The sequence below is a fragment of the Bos javanicus genome, chromosome 15, assembly GCF_032452875.1.
Source record: "Bos javanicus breed banteng chromosome 15, ARS-OSU_banteng_1.0, whole genome shotgun sequence".
NCBI lineage: Eukaryota > Metazoa > Chordata > Mammalia > Artiodactyla > Bovidae > Bos > Bos javanicus.
In genome coordinates, this window is record NC_083882.1 from 39,162,044 (window position 1) to 39,184,369 (window position 22,326).

Genomic DNA, 22,326 nt, shown 5'->3' on the forward strand with positions numbered 1-22,326 from the left:
CTTAGCACTTCTTCCAGAATAATTTCATATAAAACTTATCCATGGTGAGAAAGATTAGAGTAAAGTTTACCTCAAGGAGGGAAGAGGGGGAAATGGAAGGGGCCCAGGGCACCCTCAGGGTAACTGGGAGCGTTTGCCTCTTGATCCGGGTGGTAGTTACTGAAGTGGTTGTATGCCTCGGTAAAAATTCTCCGAGTCGTACAATTAAGATGTTGGGCACCCAACGCACTTTATGTATAAATATCTCAATTTTTTAATGATAAAAGAATTGTGAGAAAAACTCTTGTCATAATATTATTATAACCTTAGGCTCCATGGGACACCCACGGTATAAACAATCCACTGGGATTTAACTATAATTCAAAAAGTAGAAACTATAGGAAGGAAAAAAAAAAGGACTGAGAATTTAAAACGAGTGAAGTTCCTGGCACGCTGAATAAAACTCACAGATTGGTGCTTTCAGTTCAGTTCAGTCGCTCAGTCGTATCCGACTCTCTGCGACCACATGAATCGCAGCACGCCAGGCCTCCCTGTCCATCACCAACTCCCGGAGTTCACATAAACTCATGTACATCGAGTCGATGATGCCATCCAGCCATCTCATTCTCTGTCGCCCCCTTCTCCTGCCCCCAGTCCCTCAGGGGCTTTTCCAGTGAGTCAACTCTTCGCATGAGATGGCCATTGGTGCTTTAAGGGTGGGCTAAGATGGTTCAGAAGATTTACAGCCTGTTTCAGTGCCTGACATTCAGAACAAAAGCACCCAGGGTGCTGCACCTAATTGAAAACTACATAAGTGTACTGAGCTGCCTACTTTGTGGCCTCCCTAAGTTATAAACCCAGGAAACTTTATAGTTCTGTAAATAAAAGTAAATTGCACCAAGTCAAAAATTTATTATCATAGTTTACAGCCTAAGGTTATTATATATTGCTGAGAATATACATAGGAATAGACACCAAAAACACATATGCTACTGATGAAGTTGTTATAGCTGTTTATAAATTCCCTCAGACTTTCATAACTTCTTTAAAAACAGGAGACAAGATCAAGCTTTAATTTTTTTATTCAAATAGTACCTTTTCCTGCTGTGAGGAAATACTTTTCTTATGATATGTATTAATAACATTTTCTAACTCATATAGTGTTCTGTCAGGGTTTCATTAAACAGTTCTTTTGAGGTTCTTCACTCCATCTTTACAACAACTCTATGCAACTATTCATTTATTAATCTGAATTTTGTAGAAGAGAAAATTGGGGCTCAATGAGACAAGTAATTTGCCCCAAATCATATATTTGTTAGGTGGCAGAAGTGGGGTTGAAATCTAGGTCTATTTGATGCAAAATTCCATAATCTTTCTACAGTGCCACATTTGCCTCCTCCAAAACAAAATCAGGTCATTTTGCTTTGTCCTTATTCATCTTTGTACTCCCCACAATGAGTAGCACAGAATCTTGCCTATGTCTCTGATGGAACTCATGGGGTTAATAAGTGATTATCACCATGCTTTATTTTTATAGATTTCATAACAAAGTGTGAACTACTTAAAAGTAACTTTTTTTGATCAAAGGAAAGGGAACACAATTTTGTAGCTGCAGTAAACAACCCATTACAACTATCTAGAATGCATCATAAATGCGCTTTCGTAGTATAGACTGAGCACAGCATAGAAAGAGTTTTAGGCAGCTTTTGTGAAGAGAGTCAAATTTCTAGTGAGCACAGTTATTCTCTGCAATTCTTTTGTGTTCTCTACCTTGGCTGCAAAGAAAGGCAAAGCCAAAGAATGCTCAAACTACCGCACAATTGCACTCATCTCACACACTAGTAAAGTAATGCTCAAAATTCTCCAAGCCAGGCTTCAGCAATACGTGAACCGTGAACTTCCAGATGGTCAAGCTGGTTTTAGAAAGGGCAGAGGAACCAGAGATCAAATTACCAACATCCGCTGGATCATAAAAAAGGCAAGAGAGTTCCAGAAAAACATCTATTTCTGCTTTATTGACTATGCCAAAGCCTTTGACAGTGTGGATCACAATAAACTGTGGAAAATTCTGAAAGAGATGGGAATACCAGACCACTTGACCTGCCTCTTGAGAAACCTATATGCAGGTCAGGAAGCAACAGTTAGAACTGGACATGGAACAACAGACTGGTTCCAAATAGGAAAAGGAGTACGTCAAGGCTGTATATTGTCAGCCTGCTTATTTAACTTATATGCAGAGTACATCATGAGAAATGCTGGGCTGGAAGAAGCACAAGCTGGAATCAAGATTGCCAGGAGAAATATCAACCTCAGATATGCAGATGACACCACCCTTATGGCAGAAAGTGAAGAAGAACTAAAGGGCATCTTGATGAAAGTGAAAGAGGAGGGTGAAAAAGTTGGCCTAAAGCTCAACATTCAGAAAACTAAGATCATGGCATCTGGTCCCATCACTTCATGGGAAATAGATGCAGAAACAGGGGAAATAGATGGGGAAACAGTGGAAACAGTGTCAGACTTTATTTTCTTGGGCTCCAAAATCACTGCAGGTGGAGAATGCAGCCAAGAAATTAAAAGACGCTTACTCCTTGGAAGAAAAGTTATGACCAACCTAGACAGCATATTCAAAAGCAGAGATATTACTTTGCCAACAAAGGTCCATCTAGTCAAGGCTATAGTTTTTCCAGTGGTCGTGTATGGATGTGAGAGTTGGACTGTGAAGAAAGCTGAGTGTCGAAGAATTGATGCTTTTGAACTGTGGTGGTGGAGAAGACTCTTGAGAGTCCCTTGGACTGCAAGGAGATCCAACCAGTCCATTCTAAAGGAGATCAGTGCTGGGTGTTCATTGGAGGGACTGATGCTAAAGCTGAAACTCCAATATTTTAGCCACCTCAAGCGAAAAGTTGACTCATTGGAAAAGACTCTGATGCTGGGAGGGATTGGGGGCAGGAGGAGAAGGGGACGACAGAGGATGAGATGGCTGGATGGCATCACCGACTCAATGGACGTGAGTTTGAGTGAACTCCAGGAGATGGTGATGGACAGGGAGGCCTGGCGTGCTGCAATTCATGGGGTCACAAAGAGTTGGACATGACTGAGCGACTGAACTGAACCTTGGCTGCATACAATTATGACATTCAGAATTGTTCCGCTTTAAACATAAAGTTTGTTATTAAAAAAACAGATAAATCATGTGATGGCAGCATTTAGAGGAACCTATCCCAGAAGCTATCCTGAAGAGACAGCTCAGAGAACCAGGCAGCCCAGAAACCCAGGCATGGAGATTAATCCTTTTGGAGAAAGGGGTTCATTATGGTGGATGAACTGAAATGCTTCCTATATAATTACCAAGTGTTGAAAGGCTCCATGCTACTGTTGTGTCAGAGGTGAAGAGCTTATCATTAAAGTGACCAGTGATAACACTCCAAAGCATGCTTTGAGACCTGGTTTCTTGTCTACTTTTGCCCTTACAGGGGCTTCCCTGGTGGCTCAGACGGTAAAGCGTCTGCCTGCAATGCGGGAGACCCAGGTTTGATCCCTGGATCGGGAAGATCCCTTGGAGAAGGAAATGGCAATCCACTCCAGTATCCTTGCCTGGAGAATCCCATGGACAGAGGAGCCTGGTAGGCTACAGTCCACAGGGTTGCAAAGAGTTGGACACGACTGAGCTACTTCACTTTTCACTTTCTTTGCCCTTAAAAAGACCAAGGGGGAAAACTCAGACCTTCAAAAAAGAAAGGTGTATCATCTGTTACTATAATACTTACCAGGTGGTTGAATTCAGTCCTTTACCTTAGGTGGTGAGTTTCATAGCCAGCAGCAATGCTAATACAGTACTAATTGTCAGCTTAGAAAAGGAAATTGCTCCATTATTTGAAGAATTGAGACAAATTGTGGATTTCTTAATCTGGCAGTTTCTTACCTTCATCGTATCAAACACACTACGAATCCGTCAGTCTTTAGGCCACAAGGAAGGGCCCCTTTTCCACCTTACACTGGTGAAAGAGCCTATAGATAGAATTTATGAACAGATTTATTGTTATCTTTTCTTGTGTAGGGCTTTTTCTTATTTAGTGAGATCACAGAAGGTTCAATCTATCACAGCTCCTATGCAGTTAGTCCAGTCACCAAATATGTATGAGATCCTATTTAGTGGCTCAGAATCAAAATGATACTTTGATCCACTTGAGCAATGAACTGTTCAGTATGTACAATATTGTACAATATGCCATGCCCGCAGAATGAAGCAGACTCTTTATTATGAATAATGAGGGCATATTTTTCTTCATATTACTTTCTTTGCATTGAGTATTAGGAATAAAAAATGGCTTGTGGGCATTTTTCAGTCGCTAAGTTGTGTCCAACTCTTTCTGACCCAATGGACTGTAGCATGCCAGGCTTTCCTTTAACCCTCTATTTCCCAGGGTTTGCTCAAGTTCATGAGTATTGAGTCAGTGATGCTACCTAACCATCTCATCCTCTGTCATCCCCTTCTCCTGCCTTCAATCTTTCCCAGCATTAAGGTCTTTTCCAGTGTGTTGGCTTTTCGTAACAGATGGCCAAAGTACTGGAGCTTCAGCTTTAGCATCAGTCCTTCCAATGATTATTCAGGGTTGATTTTCTTTAGGATTTATTAGTTTTATCTCCTTGCAGTCCAAACGACTCTCAAGAGTCTTCTCCAGCACCACAATTTGAAATAATCAATTCTTTGGTGCTCAACCTATTTTTGTGGTCTTTTTTTAATGGCTTAACAAAAGTAATAAAACCAATATATCACTGGCTTTCCTTTGTACATACTTTTTTTGGGGTGTAAGGAGTCTTACTAACTGATTTGATTCTTGCCAGAGAGTGCTGCTCTTTAATGGAAATGAAAATGATACCAAATGTTTTTTTATTCCACTCTGCTTTCTATAACCAATCAGTATTTTTTAATGTTTGTGTGTTTTTTATAACATTTAGATGTGATTCATTATTGAATTCTGTTTCCACTGTTAGTATGTATGTAAACATAGTAGTATAGCCCTTTTTTTCATATATGAGTATAAATGAAATAGTATTTTTTAAAAGTACAGTTTGAGCACTGCATAAGTTTTCTCTCCCCATACTGTTTTCAAACACTTAAAAATTATAATTCATTTAACTCACTCTTTCAACCACATGAATAAATGATTGTTTTTTATCTGGTCTGGAGACAACTTTACCTAACATCAGTTAGTCATTCAGTTCAGTTATTCAGTCATGTCCAACTCTTTGCAACCCCATGAACTGCAGCACGCCAGGCTCCCCTGTCCATCACCAACTCCCGGAGCCTGCTCAAACTCATGTCCATTGAGTCGGTGATGCCATCCAAACATCTCATCCTCTGTCGTTCCCTTCTCCTGCCTTCAATCTTTCCCAGCATCAGAGTCTTTTCCAGTGAGTCAGTTCTTCGAGTCAGGTGGACAAAGTATTGGAGCTTCAGCTTCAGCATCAGTCCTTCTAATGAATATTCAGGACTGATTTCCTTTAGGATTGACTGGTTGGATCTCCTTGTTGTCCAAGGGACTCTCAAGAGTCTTCTCCAACACCACAGTTCAAAAGCATCAATTCTTTGGTGCTCAGCTTTCTTTATAGTCCAACTCTCACATCCATACATGACTACTGGAAAAAACCATAGCTTTGACTAGACGGACCTTGTCGGCAAAGTAATGTCTCTGCTTTTTAATGTGCTCTCTAGGCTGGTCATAGCTTTTCTTCCAAGGAGCAATCATCTTTTAATTTCATGGCTGCAGTCACCATCTGCAGTGATTTTGGAGCCCCCAAAATAAAGTCTGTCACTGTTTCCATTGTTTCCCTATCTATTTGCCATGAAGTGATGGGACCAGATGCCATGATCTTAGTTTTTTGAATGTTGAGTTTTAAGCCAGCTACTTCACTCTCATTTTTCACTTTCATTAAGAGGCTCTTGAGTTCCTGTTTGCTTTCTGCTGAAAGGGTGGTGTCATCTGCATACCTGAGGTTATTGATATTTCTCTTGGCAATCTTAATTCCAGCTTGTGTTTCATCCAGCCTGGCATTTCACATGATGTACTCTGCATATAAGTTAAATAAGCAGGGTAACAATATACAGCCAAGAAACAAGATGACAGAGTAAAAGGATGTGTACTCATCTTCTCCTGTGAGAACTCCAAAAGTGCAACTCACTGCTGAACAACCATTGACAGCAGAATGTTGGATCCAATCAAAAAAAGATACCCCACGTCCAGGGGCAAAGGAGAAGCCCCAACAAGATGGTAGGAGGGGTGAAATCGCATTTAGAATCAAACGTCATACCCACTAGTGATGCTCAGATGGCTCAAACAAAACCTTGTATGCACCAGGACCTAGAGGCCCCACAGAGACTGAGCCAGACTTGGCTTTGAGTGTTGTCTCCTGTGGAGGCGTGGGTCAGCAGTGACCTGCCCCTGGGACAGAGGCTCTGGCTGCAGCAGACCTGGGACACCCAGAGTGTGGCATAAGCTCTCTTGAAGGAGGTCACCCTTACCCTCACCATACAGCTGCCAAGCAGATGACCCACAAACTGCAGAAAAATTTATACCAAAGAAACTCTCACACTGTTAAGGAAGTTCTAGGAGTCACAACTGATTTCCCAACCTAGGGATCTGGCAAAGGGACTGAGAACCCCCAGGGAGTTTGACTTTGGAGGCCAGTGAGAGACTTGAGTCAGACTTGCCTGTGAGTGTTCAGAAGTGTGTCAACAGTGTGGCCTCAGGCCAAACAACAGGGAGGGAACACAGCCCTGCCCTTCCAACAGTTGAATTCTCAGACCTAGCCAAAAAGCCTTAGGAGGCAAAATTTTGCCTCCCCTACAATTTCTTGGTGATAAGGTTGGGAGCTTAACAGTTGGGACACTCACATATCCTAGGACCTCTGACAAAAAACTAGCAGAAGGTAACAATTCTTACATAGTGGTCCTTTAAATCTCTGCCTGCATGCCCCAACCAAAACAAGAAAAATAAAAGTCTCTCCTTATCTTTTCCCTTTCTAAATGTAGATTGTCAGGAGACAAATACATGTGAAAATTAGTTCTTTGAATTGTGATTCTTGTAAATTTGGTTCCCAGTACCTATTGGCAATAATCCACAGGCTCCTTGTCTTTGTTTTTTTTTCTGTTTCTTTAGTAGTATTTGTCATAGGGAGAAAAATCATAAAATGAGATGCCCCATTCGTCTTGTTTCTTGTCATCAGAGCTTGGCTTTGTGACCAGTGAAAATATTCTATCTGGTCTCCACCAGCTGGACTGGACGGTACAAGTGTTGGGTTGAGTCAGGTAACCAGCCAAACATGCTAGAAATCAAGACACAAAACGACAAGCAGCACTCTTATTGTCCAACCTTGCCAGCTTTGTCTTAATTAGAGATTCCAACTCCTAGGGAGCCTTTGTTTTACCTTCATTGTCTTCCTAGAGCTGCTGCTGCTAAGTCGCTTCAGTCGTGTCCAACTCTGTGTAACCCCATAGACGGCAGCCCACCAGGCTCCCCCGTCCCTGGGATTCTCCAGGCAAGAACACTGGAGTGGGTTGCCATTTCCTTCTCCAATGCATGAAAGTGAAAAGTGAAAGTGAAGTCGCTCAGTGGTGTCCAACTCTTCGAGTCCCCATGGACTGCAGCCAACCAGGCCCCTCTGTCCATGGGGTTTTCCAGGCAAGAGTACTGGAGTGAGGTGCCATCGCCTTCTCCACTCCTAGAGCTAAGAAGCCCTTATCTTAGTATTGCCCGCTGGATGCCACATATTATCTAGTTAATGCTGGAAGCATTTCGAATCCCTGTAGGAAGCAAGAGACAACAATTCACAAACCCTGTTCTTACTGCTTGTAACAGTGAAGCTCTTGCATTCTTAGGCTAAATCTGTGAGTGAACTTTGTGGGTCTTCGGAGGGCTGCATTTTTTCTACTCTCTGGGGATACCTGTCATGTCTGTGGTTAAGACATAAAAGGTTTATTGAATTTTAAGCCATAAAAAGGCTTGTTGGTTTTGAGTCATAATTAAAATAGTATGTCGTGTCTGACTCTTTTGCGACTCCATGGACTGTAGCTCACCAGACTCCTCTGTCCATACAGGAGCAGATGCCATTTCCTCCTCCAGGGGCTCTTCCTGACCCAGGGATCAAACCCACATCTCTTGCATTGGCAGGCAGATTTTTTAACTCTGAGCCACCTGGGAAACCCTTACGTATATTCTTGAATATTTAGACTTTTATATCTCAATTTTTTTAGACAGCTGCTACTGCTAAGTTGCTTCAGTCGTGTCCGACTCTGTGCGACCCCATAGATGGCAGCCCATCAGGCTCCCCCGTCCCTGGGATTCTCCAGGCAAGAACACTGGAGTGGGTTGCCATTTCCTTCTCCAATGCATGAAAGTGAAAAGTGAAAGTGAAGTCGCTCAGTTGTGTCTGACTCTTAGCGACCCCATGAACTGCAGCCCACAAGGCTCCTCCGTCCATGGGATTTTCCAGGCAAGATTACCGGAGTGGGGTGCCATTTGCTACCTATGAAAGTGAAAGTGAAGTCGCTCAGTCGTGTCTGACTCTTTGCGAACCCATGGACTATAGCCTACCAGGCTCCTCTGTCCATGGGATTTTCCAGGCAATAGTACTGGAGTGGATTGCCATTTCCTTCTCCAGGGGATCTTCCCAACCCAGGGTTTGAACCCAGGTCTCACGCATTGTAGACAGACGCTTTACCATCTGAGCCACCAGGGAAGTCCCTTGGTACCTATGAGAAGGTCAAATTGAAAGGAAAAAATAAGACAAAGGTAACTCTTGTTTAAGTTTGTAAATTTTGCTTTTCTGTATTTATACCTAACACATGGCTAAGATTTAAAATGAAAACTGTAACATCTCTTTTCATATCTGTCTCTATATATCTATGTGTATATGTAATATTTTTCTATCTCTGTATGATATTGCCAAAATTACTTTGTAAAAGAGTTCTATTTAATTGGCTTAAAACATAAATGCTTACATAAATTAGGTATTCATAAAACTCTCAGAAATATAGAAACTAACCCAAATGTTTCTCAGGTACACAGCATCTGGGATGAAAGCTAGCTTAAGTTTGTTGGTTTTAGTAAAAGCAGTTATGTCTCCAGAATTGTCAGCATTAAATGTAATGAAACACAGAATGTATTCTATTAATATTTGGGTTTACTAGTCAAAAGAATTTATGTTATCTCAACTAGATGTTTGAGATTGTAAAATTTTAAAATCAGAAGGTATAATGAAAATAAATTTCTTGATGTATGTCAAACAAAACAATATGTTTAAAAAGTTGGAAAAAGTCATGTTTTAACTTTTAGGTTCTTTGCTTCTATGGTTTTTAAAAAATATTTGCCTGATTTATCTACAGGAAAAATAATTTATACTTGTTTTTTATTAACAATCAGTAGCATAATGAAATATTATATCTACTTAAAATTAGTTTCCAAAATCTGTTCTGAAGCTCGAGGCTGTAAAGTTATATTAAGTTAATTTATGGATATTCAAATCTGTATGCTTGTCCAGAAGCAACAGTTACAACTGGACATGGAACAACAGACTGGTTCCAAGTTTGGAAAGGAGTACGTCAAGGCTGTGTATTGTCACCCTGCTTATTTAACTTATATGCAGAGTACCTCATGCAAAATGCCAGGCTGGATGAAGCACAAGCTGGAATCAAAATTGCCATATCAATAACCTCAGATATGCAGATGACACCACCGTTATGGCAGAAAGCGAAGAGGACTGAAGAGCCTCTTGATGAAAGTGAAAGAGGAGGGTGAAGAAGCTGGCTTAAAACTCAACATTCAAAAAACTAAGATCATGGCATCCAGTCCCATCACCACATGGCAAATAGATGGGGAAGCAATGGGACATGACTGAGAGACTGAACTGAATTGAACTGATGGATATTCATTGAATATCTAGATCATTTCTAAATAAGATAATACACTAGAACATTAATTGCTAAACCTAAGTTTATTTACTTTTGGCTTCTTAATTGTTAGGTAAAGGATTTGAAGGTAAAGAATCTGCCTACAATGCAGGAAACATGGGTTGATCCCTGAGTCAGGAAGATCTCCAGGAGAAGGGAATGGCAACCTACTCCAGTATTCTTGCCTGGAGAATCCCATGGACAGAGGAGCCTGGCAGCCTACAGTCCATGCGGTCTCAAAGAGTTGGACATGACTGAGCAACTAACACTTCTTAATTTTTGCAAAGAGAAAAAAGATATTTGAGGGTCTGTTACCATACATATTTTTTGCCACATTAAGAAAATGTGTATATGAAAAAGCATATATCTCTAAAACTTATAAATTTTTGTAATTATGTGCCAGGTATACCTCATTTTATTACACTTCACAGTATTGTGCAGGAGACTGCCTGCAATGCAGGAGACCTGTCAATCCCTGGGTCAGGAAGATACTCTGGAGTGTGAAGAGGCAACCCACTCCAATATCCTTGTTTGGAAAATTCCATGGACAGGGGAGCCTGGTAGGCTCTAGTCCATGGGGTCACAAGGGGTCGGACACAACTGAGTACATACACACCCATAAGATGTTTTTAAATGATTGAAATAATATGTGGATAGAAATGAGTAAAATTTTTTATCTGTTAACATGACAAAGTTTATTAGATTATTGGTCTGCTTTTGTAAAATTTAAAAAAATTTTAATACAGTTTTTAAAGGCTATGTTACATTCGGTCTGCTTTTAATACAAGATCATAAAAGGATGTTTTCTTTATTTTTTTTTTAATCTGTCAAGGAAATAAATATTTTGTGTTTGATCAAAATAATTTCCTATTTCTCACACTGTATTTATTAAGTCTTTGCTTACTTACAAAAACTGAGTCTTCAGTATTAAAATAGCTGATGGGGTTTTTTTTTTTAAACACCTATGTAATTTTTTGCATTTCCCTTTAAAATCTTTCAGTAGTCACCTTAATTAGATATCTGTTTTTCAGTTACCTGTGATACTACTTCAGTGTTTTAAATCTTTTGACAATTTTGATAAATTTCCCCCAATCAAATTCAGATGAAGACTTTTTGACCTTGAACTAACTTGGATTTTCCGTATGGCCTCCAGAAGATCTCAAAAGACTTGTTCCCTCTCCTTAAAAAGAGAGAGAGAGAGAGATTAATTAGCTTATTTAATGTGTTAAATTACATAGAAAGCATTGTTTAAAATGCTAAACAACTTTGATTTGTTTATATTTGTACTCCTTTCCGTATTTGGAACCAGTATGTTGTTCCATGTCCATGTTGCTTCCTGACCTGCATACAGAGTTCTCAAGAGGCAGGTCAAGTGGTCTGGTATTCCCATCTCTTTAAGAATTTTTCACAGTTTGTGGTGATCCACACAGTCAAAGGCGTTGGCATAGTCAATAAAGCAGAAATAGATGTTTTTCTGGAATTCTCTTGCTTTTTCGATGATCCAACAGATGTTGACAATTTGATCTCTGGTTCCTCTGCCTTTTCTAAATCCAACTTGAAAGTATATTGGGTACCTCAAGAAGAGCAGAATTCACCCAAATCCATGGGTACTATGGCACATGGGTACATAGGCAAAGTCTGATGGTGAAGTCTTGATTGGCTTCTTATCCTTGAAAGACTTTTAAAGTTTCAGCCTAAGATTCCTTAATAAAAGTTCTATCAAAGCAGACTTTAAAAAAACCTATAAGTCATTCTTGCTGCACTTATGTAAATAATCAGGCTAAGTTTAACAAGACTAAACTTACTTTACAAAAAGAAAATAGTCTTACTGTAATTATGTTTAATAAAAATGGGGTTGACTCTAGAGAGAAAACATATTTCAGTGAAAAACTATAACACATTCTTATAACTATTAGATTCTAATTGTGTTCACTGTCTTTGAGGTTTTGTTACCTACTCATAAACTGCTCTGGATTTTGAATTCTAGTTTCCTCCAGTATATGGCTACCACTCTCCAAATGATCACTTCTAATTTTTCTCCCACTTTTCTGACTTGAAATCACTAAGAACTAAAAATGCCCTTTTCCCCAAGTCCTAAAATCTAAAACTAGATGACAATATAAACTTCAGAAAAATTGCCACAACAAATCATACATTAAAAGAAAACCTTCATGCCTGCTGTCTTGTGTGGGCCACTCAGAAAATTCACCAGAACACCCAGCACCATAACCAGAGACTTTCAAACTTCAAACCAGGACATTCATCAAAGTACAAAACACTGCCCTCCTCATTCTACCATCTAAAGATGCTTCGAAGCTTAAATCTAGAAATCTTCTCACCTGGCTGTCCTCTGTACTCAGAAACTAGGTTTTCAACTGTTAATATTTATTTTTCTTTTGTTTCCATTAAAATATACTCATTGAATGCCTGATTGTTCACATCAAATAGAGATCTAATTTAGGTGAATTATTACTCTCACCTGTACCACTGCCTCCTGAACTGAGACACTATTGTTCAAATGAACTGACCTATTCTCAAGACTAAGAGACTTATTCAGTGAGAAACAGAATAATCTGCCAACTCAGATTCTGGATTATGAATCTTTAGGGGGAAGTTTCAAAGTAGAGGAATAAAAAGTGGCAGACTATGCCACTTCAAAATATGCTACTTTGACATAAGGATTATTTTGAACTAAAGGCACTTGAATGAATGCTGCTACTGTTACTGGGTCACTTCAGTCATGTCTGACTTTTTGCTACCCCATGGACTGTAACCTGCCAGGTTCCTCTGGCCATGGGATTCTGCAGGCAAGAATACTGGAGTGGGTTGCCAAGCTCTCCTCCAGAGGATCTTTGCAACCCAGGGATCAAATCCACATCTCTTATGTCTCCAGCATTGGGAGGCAGGTTCTTTACTACTAGTGCACCTGCTATTTGAAACAATAACAGATGCCAAAAAGGCTTCTAATCTCCCCATTTCTTCCTAAAAATAGGAGGTGAAATCTGTGTAAAGGATACCCTCCCTATGCCAGGAGAAAGAAACATTCTTCAATAGGGAATTAAAGCTGAGAGAATCCTGTGTAAGCAGACCTGTTAAAATAATTCTTGTCTTTCTTTAACCTTCCCACATAATTTAGTTACTTTCCCACAATTTCTTCGTTTCACATAATGTAAAAGCCTGCAGGTTTTGCCATTTTTGTGTGTGTGTGTGTGGTGCGGGGGGGGGAGGTCTTAGTTTTCTTATCAAACTCCTGTGTCATGTAAAACATATAAATGTGTATATATTTGTCTTATGTCAGTTTAATTCTCAGACCCTGTTGAAAGCCTCTAAGAAGATAGAGGTAAATTTTGCCTACGTTTTTGAGCATCTCCTCTAGACCCTGTTTATTGATAACAGTGTTCTGTTGTTAGTTGGCTCACAGGTATTGGAAAAAGAACAGTAAATGTAATATTTCTTTAAATACCACCTGTTGTCTTTTTCCCAAGTGTCACTGTGAACAGAAGTAACTGTCTTGCTGGCCAGTTTTTTCCCACAACTAATTTGGTAGTCATTTGCCCATCTTTTGTATATAGCATTGGCATTTATTTGGAACTTACTTTGGGGGTGGTAGTAAATCAATAGAACCCTGAGACCTGGAGGTTATTTTCTTTCTCCTGCCTTTTTTTCTTTTTCTTTTTTAGTGATTTACTCCCTTTGTGCACCAGTCAGAAAAGAGTTGCTGCCAATGCCCAAAGTGAGAATCACTGGTTCATTATCTGTATTCTAGCACCACAACATTTCCAAGGTGTAAGTCACAAACTCCGACTCCCCTCTGTCCTGCTCTTTGGGTGGTTCTTTTAGAGAACTGTGCCTAAAAAGTCTCTGAAATCAGTATCAGTTCACCCTTGAGCTTCTAGGGAGAGGCCTCTTAACAGAAACAGTTGAAACAAAGGACCTGAACTGGGAGAGCCTTAGGTGGCAAACCGCCGTAAAAAAATTGCCAGTGATTACACATGTAAGACTCTTAAGGAAATAAAATTTACATTTGACTCAGTCCCCAATCATTTATTTTCCAGAGCGGAGAACAGTGCACAGATTAGTTTTTCCATGAAAAAAAGCCATTTTACCACTATGTTATGATATTTATTAGTGCAGCCAATTGTATGGTTTTTTCCAATGAATTAATCAGTGGTTAGCTTGAGAAGAATATAACAGTGATGAAGAGTCCTGACTCTAGGGACTTCCCTGGTTGTCCAGTGGTTAAGAATCCATCTTCCACAGCAAGGGACACAGATTTGATCCCTGGTCTGGGAACTATGAGGGCTTCCTGGTAGCTTAGCTGTTAAAGAATCTGCCTGCAATGCAGGAGACTCGGGTTCGATTCTTGGGACGATCCCCAGAAGAAGGAAATGGTAACCCACTCCAGTATCCTTGCCTGGAGAATCCCATGGACAGAGGAACCTGGCAGGCTATAGTCCATGGGATCACAAGAGTTGGCCATGACTTAGTGAGCAAATCACCACTGGGAACTAAGATCCCACACGCCTTGTAGCAGATAAGGCCTCAAGCTGCAACTCCTGAGCCTATGTGCCACAACTAGAGAGAAGCCTGGTGTGCTGCAACAAAAGATTCTGCATGCTCCAACAAAGACCCGATGCAGCCATAAATAAATTAATAAAATTAGTTTTTTTAAAAAAAAAGACTTCCCTGTTGATCCAGTGGTTAAGAATCTTGTTGCCAATGCAGAGGACACAGGTTCCATTCCTAGTCCAGAAAGGTTCCACATGCCACAGGACAACTAAGCCCATGCACTACAAGTACTGAGTCTGTGTGCACAGCTACTGTAGCCTGCGCACCTGGGAGTCTGTGCTCTGCAACAAGAGAAGCCGCCACAATGAGAAGCCCAAACACCACAGCTAGAGAGTAGCTTCTGCTCACTGCAACTAGAGAAAACCCACAAATGCTGCAACAAAATAAAGAGAGGAGAGACATATGTCCTGACTCTGGCACTGAACACCTGGCATTACACCACCTAGTAAGTGGTACAATCCAAGCACTACCACTTACTATCTGTGTGACCGTGGGCAAGTTATTTACCCTCTTTGTCTCAGTTTCCTGGGGGTAAAATGGAAATAGCAGTAACAGCACTTACGTCAAAGAAATGCTATCAAGCTGAATGAGTTAATATTATACTTTAAAGCATTTTAGTATATAATAAGCCCCATGTAAAGGCTTATTTTTATGATTGTTATATCCTAAGGGGGCAAGTAGAGTGAAAGATTTCTCATAACCAATAATGTCTCTGTCTTTTGAAGATACACAAACATGCCAAACATTTTAGAAATACTACTTCCAAACTCCACAGCAAGATAGGTATTATTGTCTCCATTTTACAAAGAAGTGGAAGGTTAGTAAATTTAATTTCATTGCCTAAGCACACATAACTATCTGAATAATGAGGTTGGGGAATTCTAACAAGGTGTGCCTAATTCCAAAACGTGTGCCCTTCCACTGCACAATAGTCTTCTAAAAGTTACCTGACCATTCATTATTTTCATGACTCAACTCAAAATATGCTGCATTTGTTTATATCCACAATATTTTAGGACTGGTCTAAGAGTCGTTTTGCCCATCTCCTTTCACAAGTGGGAAAATTGTGTTCTTAAGAAAGTAAGTGACTTTCCCAACCCTAATTATTACTTAATCACTGTTAAGTAGCCATTGAATATCAACTGGACATTAATGGTAGGGAAAGGAATGAATTCATGTGTATCGCTTATCACATTGCCTTTTACTTAGTAAGCAATCAACACCAGCTATTTTTGTCATTGTTCACTTATTCATTTAATAAACATTTGTTAGGTATTTCTGACAAACATCTGGGAGTACAAAAATTAATAGGATATGATTCCTTTTGAATGTCCACTAGTTGTTCAGTATGGGAGCCATTAACCACATATAGCTATTGAGCACATGAAATGTGGCCAGTCTAGATTGGAATATGCTATAAGTATAAAAAATGCAGAATTTTGAAGATTTAGTACCAAGAAATAAGATAAAATACCTCATTTATAAATATGTTGCATATTGAAATGATAATATTGTGATGTATTAGTCTAGATTAAAATATTTAAATTCTTTTAATCTATTTATCTTTACATTTTTAATATGACTACTAAAAAAATTACATGTGGCTAGTATTATATTTCTATTGGACAACATTGATCAAGACGGCAAAAAAATAATGACAATTAAAGGTAGTCTAACAAGAAGTCACTCAGTAATGTCCAACTCTTCGCAACCTTGTGGACTGTAGCCCACCAGGCTTCTCTGTCCCTGGAATTCTCTAGGCAAGAATTACTAGAGTGGGCAGCTATTCCCTTCTCCAGGGGATCTTCCCGACCTAGGAATCGAACTCAAAGCTACCATACAACTGCACACGCTAGCAAAATAATTCTCAAAATCCTTCAAGCTAGGCTTCAGTGGCACATGAACTGGGAACTTCCAGATGTATAAGCTGGATTTAGAAAAGGCAGAGGAACCAGAGATCAAATTGCCAACATCCATTGGATTATAGAGAAAGCAAGGGAATTCCAGAAAAACATCTACTTTTACTTCATCAATTATACTAAAGCCTTTGACTGTGTGGATCATAACAAACTGTGGAAAATTCTTAATGAGATGGGAATACCAGACCACTTTACCTACCTCCTGAGAAATCCATATGCAATGGTCAAGAAGCAATGGTTAGAACCAGACATGGAACAACAGACTGGTTCAAAATTGGGAAAGCAGTACAACAAGGCCGTATGTTTTCATCCTGCATATTTAACTTATATGCAGAGTACATCATGGTGGGCTGGATGAATCATAAGGTGGAATAAGATTGCTGAGAGAAATATCAATAACCTCAAATATGCAGATAATAACGCCCTAATGGCAGAAAGTGAAGAGGAACTAAAGAGCATCTTGATGAAGGTGAAAAAGAGAGTGAAAAAGCTGGCTTGAAACTCAACCTTCAAAAAAACTAAGATCATAGCATCTGGTCCCATCACGTCATGGCAAACAGTTGGGGGGAAAGTGGAAACAGTAGCACATTTTATTTTCTTGGGCTCCAAAATCACTGCAGATGGTGATTGCAGCCATGAAATTAAAAGACACTTGCTCCTTGGAAGAAAAGCTATGACCAACCTAGACAGCACATTGAAAAGCAGAGACATCACTTTGCGGACAAAGATCCATATAGTTAAAGCTATGATTTTTCAAGTAGTCACGTACCGGTGTGAGAGTTGGACCATAAAGAAGGCTGCATGCCAAAGAATTGATGCTTTTGAACTATGGTACTGGAGAAGACTCTTGAGAGTCCCTCCGACAGCAAGGAGATCTTTACCAATCAATCCCTAAGGAACTCAACCCTGAATACTCATTGGAAGGACTGATGCTGAAGCTGAAGCTCCAATACTTTGGCCACATAATACAAAAAGCCAACTCATTGGAAAAGACTGACACTGGGAAAGATTGAGGGAAGGAGGAGAAGGGGGCGACAGAGGATGAGATGGTTGGATGGCATCACCAACTCAATGGGACATGATTTTGAGCAAACTCTGGGAGATAGTGAAGGACAGGGATGCCTGGTATGCTGCAGTGCTTGGAGTTGCAAAGATCGGACACAACTTAGCGAATGAACAAGCAGAATAAACCGATTAGAAGAGTCATTAAAACATCAGTGGGAGCACAGAGGACAAACTGCCCAGAAGTCAAGAAAATCTTCACAGAGGAGGTAAAATTTGACTTGAATCCTAAAGGATAAGTAAGAATATCATCAGATGAATATTTTCCAGGCAGAAGATAAACATGTATAATGTCATATAAACATGAAAGAATAACTGACACATTTTTAGTTTGGGGATGAGAAAATGGGAAAGGAGGAGAGATTCAGATGGCTATAACTTGGGCCACGATAGTGGGAATCCTTAAGAAGAAAGGGCCACAAAAGATATCTCAGAATTAGAACTAATGGGACTTGGTAACTCTTGTCAGGGAAGCAACAAAAAAAGAGGGATGAAGAGAGATATCTAGTTGTTTTTGTACGTGGCTATGTATTGACATTTCCTTCTGTTCATTCACCAAATAATTTATGAAGACTTATTTAGGTGCCAGGTAGCAGGCAGTAGTGCATAATGGGCTCCTGGTGACAATGTCTTAACATTATATGATTATGTTTTAAAGATTCATGAAGGATCAGAAAAGAATTATTAAATTCACATTTAATTACTGTCCTGGGCTTCCCTGGTGGCTCAGTGGTAAAGAATGCTCCTGTCAATACAGGAGACATGGGTTTGATCCCTGGTCTGCGAAGATCCCCTGCAGAAGGAAATGGCAACCCACTCCAGTATTCTTGCCTGGAAAGCCCCAAGGACTAAGGAGCCTGGCAGACTACAGCCCATGGGATTGCAAAGAGTTGGACACAACCTAGCGACTCAACAACAACAACTGGCCCACTATTGAAACTTTTATTTTACTTCTGTGGAATAATCTTATTTTCAGGGACATTAAATGATCAAAGATCTTGTGTTAAGGTGAGAGTAGGGGGTTCCTTATCTAATGAGACAGTCAGAGCAGGAATCTGATTCCTGAGGGGAGAGATCAATCCACAGACTGGCAGGTGTAAAGTCTTACCATATGAAGTTTAGAAAGAATGTGAGGAAATAAGAGCTCCTTCATAAACTGCTTGCAGATTAGCACATTGCATTTTGAAAAGAAATTTCAAGGTTTGCACTAAAATTGAAAATATACATTTCATAGAAGTCAGCCATTGGATTTCTGTATCCCTGAGCACTGTTATGGAAAGCAAGGCTCTAGCAACCCAGGCATGTGTGGGAAGAAAATGTGAGAGCTTCTATAGATGTGTTTTTAAACTATGTATATATTCAGAAAGTGTGGAACTGTTAGTCACTCAGTCATGTCCAGCTCTGTGATCCATGGACTGTAGCCTGCCATTTCTTGAAATTGTCCATTTCTTGATGTTAAGTTTAGTTACGGTAGTGATCACACACACAAAATTATATGTAAGAAAGTTTGACTAATGAAGAAGAAACAAATGTTTAGCAACTTTATTTTTCATTTTAGCTTACATAAGAAGATGTTCTCCTTACCTCTGCCTGACTCACTAACATATTTCCATTTTTAGTATAGAGTTTGGTGAACTTTGAGTGGTAAAGAAAAGTTCTTGGTTACAATAGTTACTAAAAATTTACAACCAGATTAGAGTCATGTTGGCCAGAACTTGAGGTACATGGCAAAGCTTTAGGATGGGTAAAAAATTGAGAAGGGGAAAGGACCTCATACTTGAAATACAAATGACATGTGTACTTCTCTCTTCATCTCTGAGAAGTGGCAAGTCATGTTACACAGACCTTCAAACATAGAATGATAAGGAAAAGCACAGGTAATGTATAGAGCGATGAAAGAAAAATTATACAGGAGAGAGAAAATCAAGTTCTTTTCTTTCAACACAGTAAGAACCTGATAGAGGTTGGAATCTAGAGTCATTGTTTATTGGTGTTATACCCTAACTTTTCCAGTATATAGCCACAACATTTACTTAATAAAAACATCAAGGGGGCTGAGGGAATCTCACTTTTTAAAGTGGTATTCACCTTATTCAAGAAAGTAAAAGGGATGCCAAGATATCAGGAATATCTTGTATGTAGCAAGTATGGTTGTTACTGGATTTATTGCTGGGAGAGCTGGCTATTGGGAAGCCTAATGGGCTGGACTGTGCTTTTGAACTGTGGTGTTGGAGAAGACTCTTGAGAGTCCCTTGGACTGCAAGGAGATCCAACCAGTCTATTCTGAAGGGGATCAGCCTTGGGATTTCTTTGGAAGGAATGATGCTAAAGCTGAAACTCCAGTACTTTGGCCACCTCATGAGAAGAGTTGACTCATTGGAAAAGACTCTGATGCTGGGAGGGATTGGGGGCAGGAGGAGAAGGGGATGACAGAGGATGAGATGGCTCGATGGCATCACTGACTCAGTGGACCTGAGTCTGAGTGAACTCCGGGAGTTGGTGATGGACAGAGAGGCCTGGCGTGCTGCGATTCATGGGGTCACAAAGAGTCAGACACGACTGAGCGACTGAACTGAACTGAACTGAATGGGCTGGAACAACAATATGGATAAAGAGGTGCTGGGAGGTGGGGGAGGACTTGGGGAGGGAACCCATCAGATTGTAAGGTCTGGATGTGAGGCTTACTAGTCCAGAAAGTAGACTTTGAACCCTAGAATGAACAGATTCTCAGTGAGAGATTCATAACAGAATTTTCTGCGTTGGTGCAAATAGCTTGAAAGCTGGATGATTGGTTTATACAGGGGATGTATTTTTCTAGTGACAGTATGTTCATGTGCCCTGCCACTGCACTGCATTCCTTTCCCAGAGCCACAGTTCTTGTAGGCTGAATAAATAATCTTAACGTTTTTGGGTAGAAGATCTTTCTGCAATGAGAAGTGCTGTGACAGAAATTCAAATAAGAATGCTTCCAAGGACAGAGAGGTTGTGCAACTTTTCCAAAGTCACACAAGATCACTGAGCTGTGGGGATATAAATTACCTCCCTGTGGTCACAAAGCCAGCAAATGACAATGTGTGTGTGTTCAGTTGCCAAGTTGTGTCCGACTCTTTGCGACCCCATGGACTGTGGCATGCCAGGCCTCCCTGTCCCTCACCATCCCCTGGAGTTTGCCCAAGTTCATGTCCATTGAATGGGTAATACCATCCAACTATCTCATCTTCTATCCCCCTCTTCTCCTTCTGCCTTTAAGCTTCCTGATCCAGGGATCAAACCTGCGTTTCCCGCACTGCAGGTGGACTCTTTACTGTCTGAGCCACCATGAAAGTCCTGACTCGCTGGGAAAAAAACCCTGATATTGGGGAAGTGACAGACACAGGATTAAGAAAAGTCTGTATGAGATAATTGGATTAAGGTTTTACTGAGCAAGGCCTGCCCGCCAGAGCAAGACCCAGTTTTCCCCACCACCAGTCCCTCACATCAGGAAGCTTACACAAGCCTCCTAACCTCCTCCATCAGATAACAGAAGAAGCAAGAAGAACCACAGTCCCATATCAGCTAGAACAAAAAGCACATTCAGTTCAGTTCAGTTCATTCACTCAGTCGTGTCTGACTCTTTGTGACCCCATGGACTGCAGCACGCCAGGCGTCCCTGTCCATCACAGAAAGTAAATCAGGATGAAAAAGCAGAAAGTTATGTCCTAGATGAAGGGACAAGATAAAACCCCAGAAAAAAAACTAAATGAAGTGGAGATAGGCAACCTTCCAGAAAAATAATTCAGAATAATGATAGTGAAGATGATCCAGGGTCTTGAGAAAACAATGGAGAAGATGCAAGAAATGTTTACCAAAGACCAAGAAGGACTAAAAAACAAACAAACAGATGAATAATACACCAGAGGAATCAGTAATAAATAACTGAGACAGAACAGATAAATGACCTGCAGGACAGAATGGTGGAAACCACTGCCACAGAACGGAATATAGAAAAAAGAATGAAAAGAAAAAAAAAATGAAGACAACATAAGAGACTTCTTGGACAACAGTAAATGCACAAACACTCACATCATATATGCTTCACCCAGTTTCCCCTACTGTGTGTTATATCTTTTACACAAACAGTACAATTATCAAAGCTTTCTACTGATGTCCTTTTTCTATTCCTAATCCAACCTGGTATCCCATATTGCATTTAGTCATCACATTTCCTTTACATTTCCATTACCATTTCCCTTCCAATCTTTGACAGTTTCTAAGTCTTTGAGTTTGGGTAAACTCTGGGAGCTGGTGATGGACAGGGAGGCCTGGTGTGCTGCGGTCCGCTGTGGGGTTGCAAAGAGTTGGACACGACTGAGTGATTGAACTGAACTGAACTGAAGTCTCTTTGTTCTTTATGACTTTGAGAGTTTTGAAGAGTACTGGTCAGATACTTTGTCAAATATCCTTTAGTTTGGGTTTTTCTCATGATTATACAAGAGTTATGAATTTAGGGGGAAATTACCACAGAAGTAAGGTGACTTTTCCTCACATCATTTAGCAGGGGATATATGGTATCAGAGAAGGCAACAGCACCCCACTCCAGTACTCTTGCCTGGAAAATCCCATGGATGGAGGAGCCTGGAAGGCTGCAGTCCATGGGGTCGCGAAGAGTCAGACACAACTGAGCGACTTGACTTTCACTTCTCACTTTCATGCATTGGAGAAGGAAATGGCAACCCACTCCAGTGTTCTTGCCTGGAGAATCCCAGGGATGGGGGAGCCTGGTGGGCTGCCCTCTATGGGGTCACACAAAGTCGGACACGACTGAAGTGACTTAGCAGCAGCAGCAGAAGCATATGATATCAAAATGAT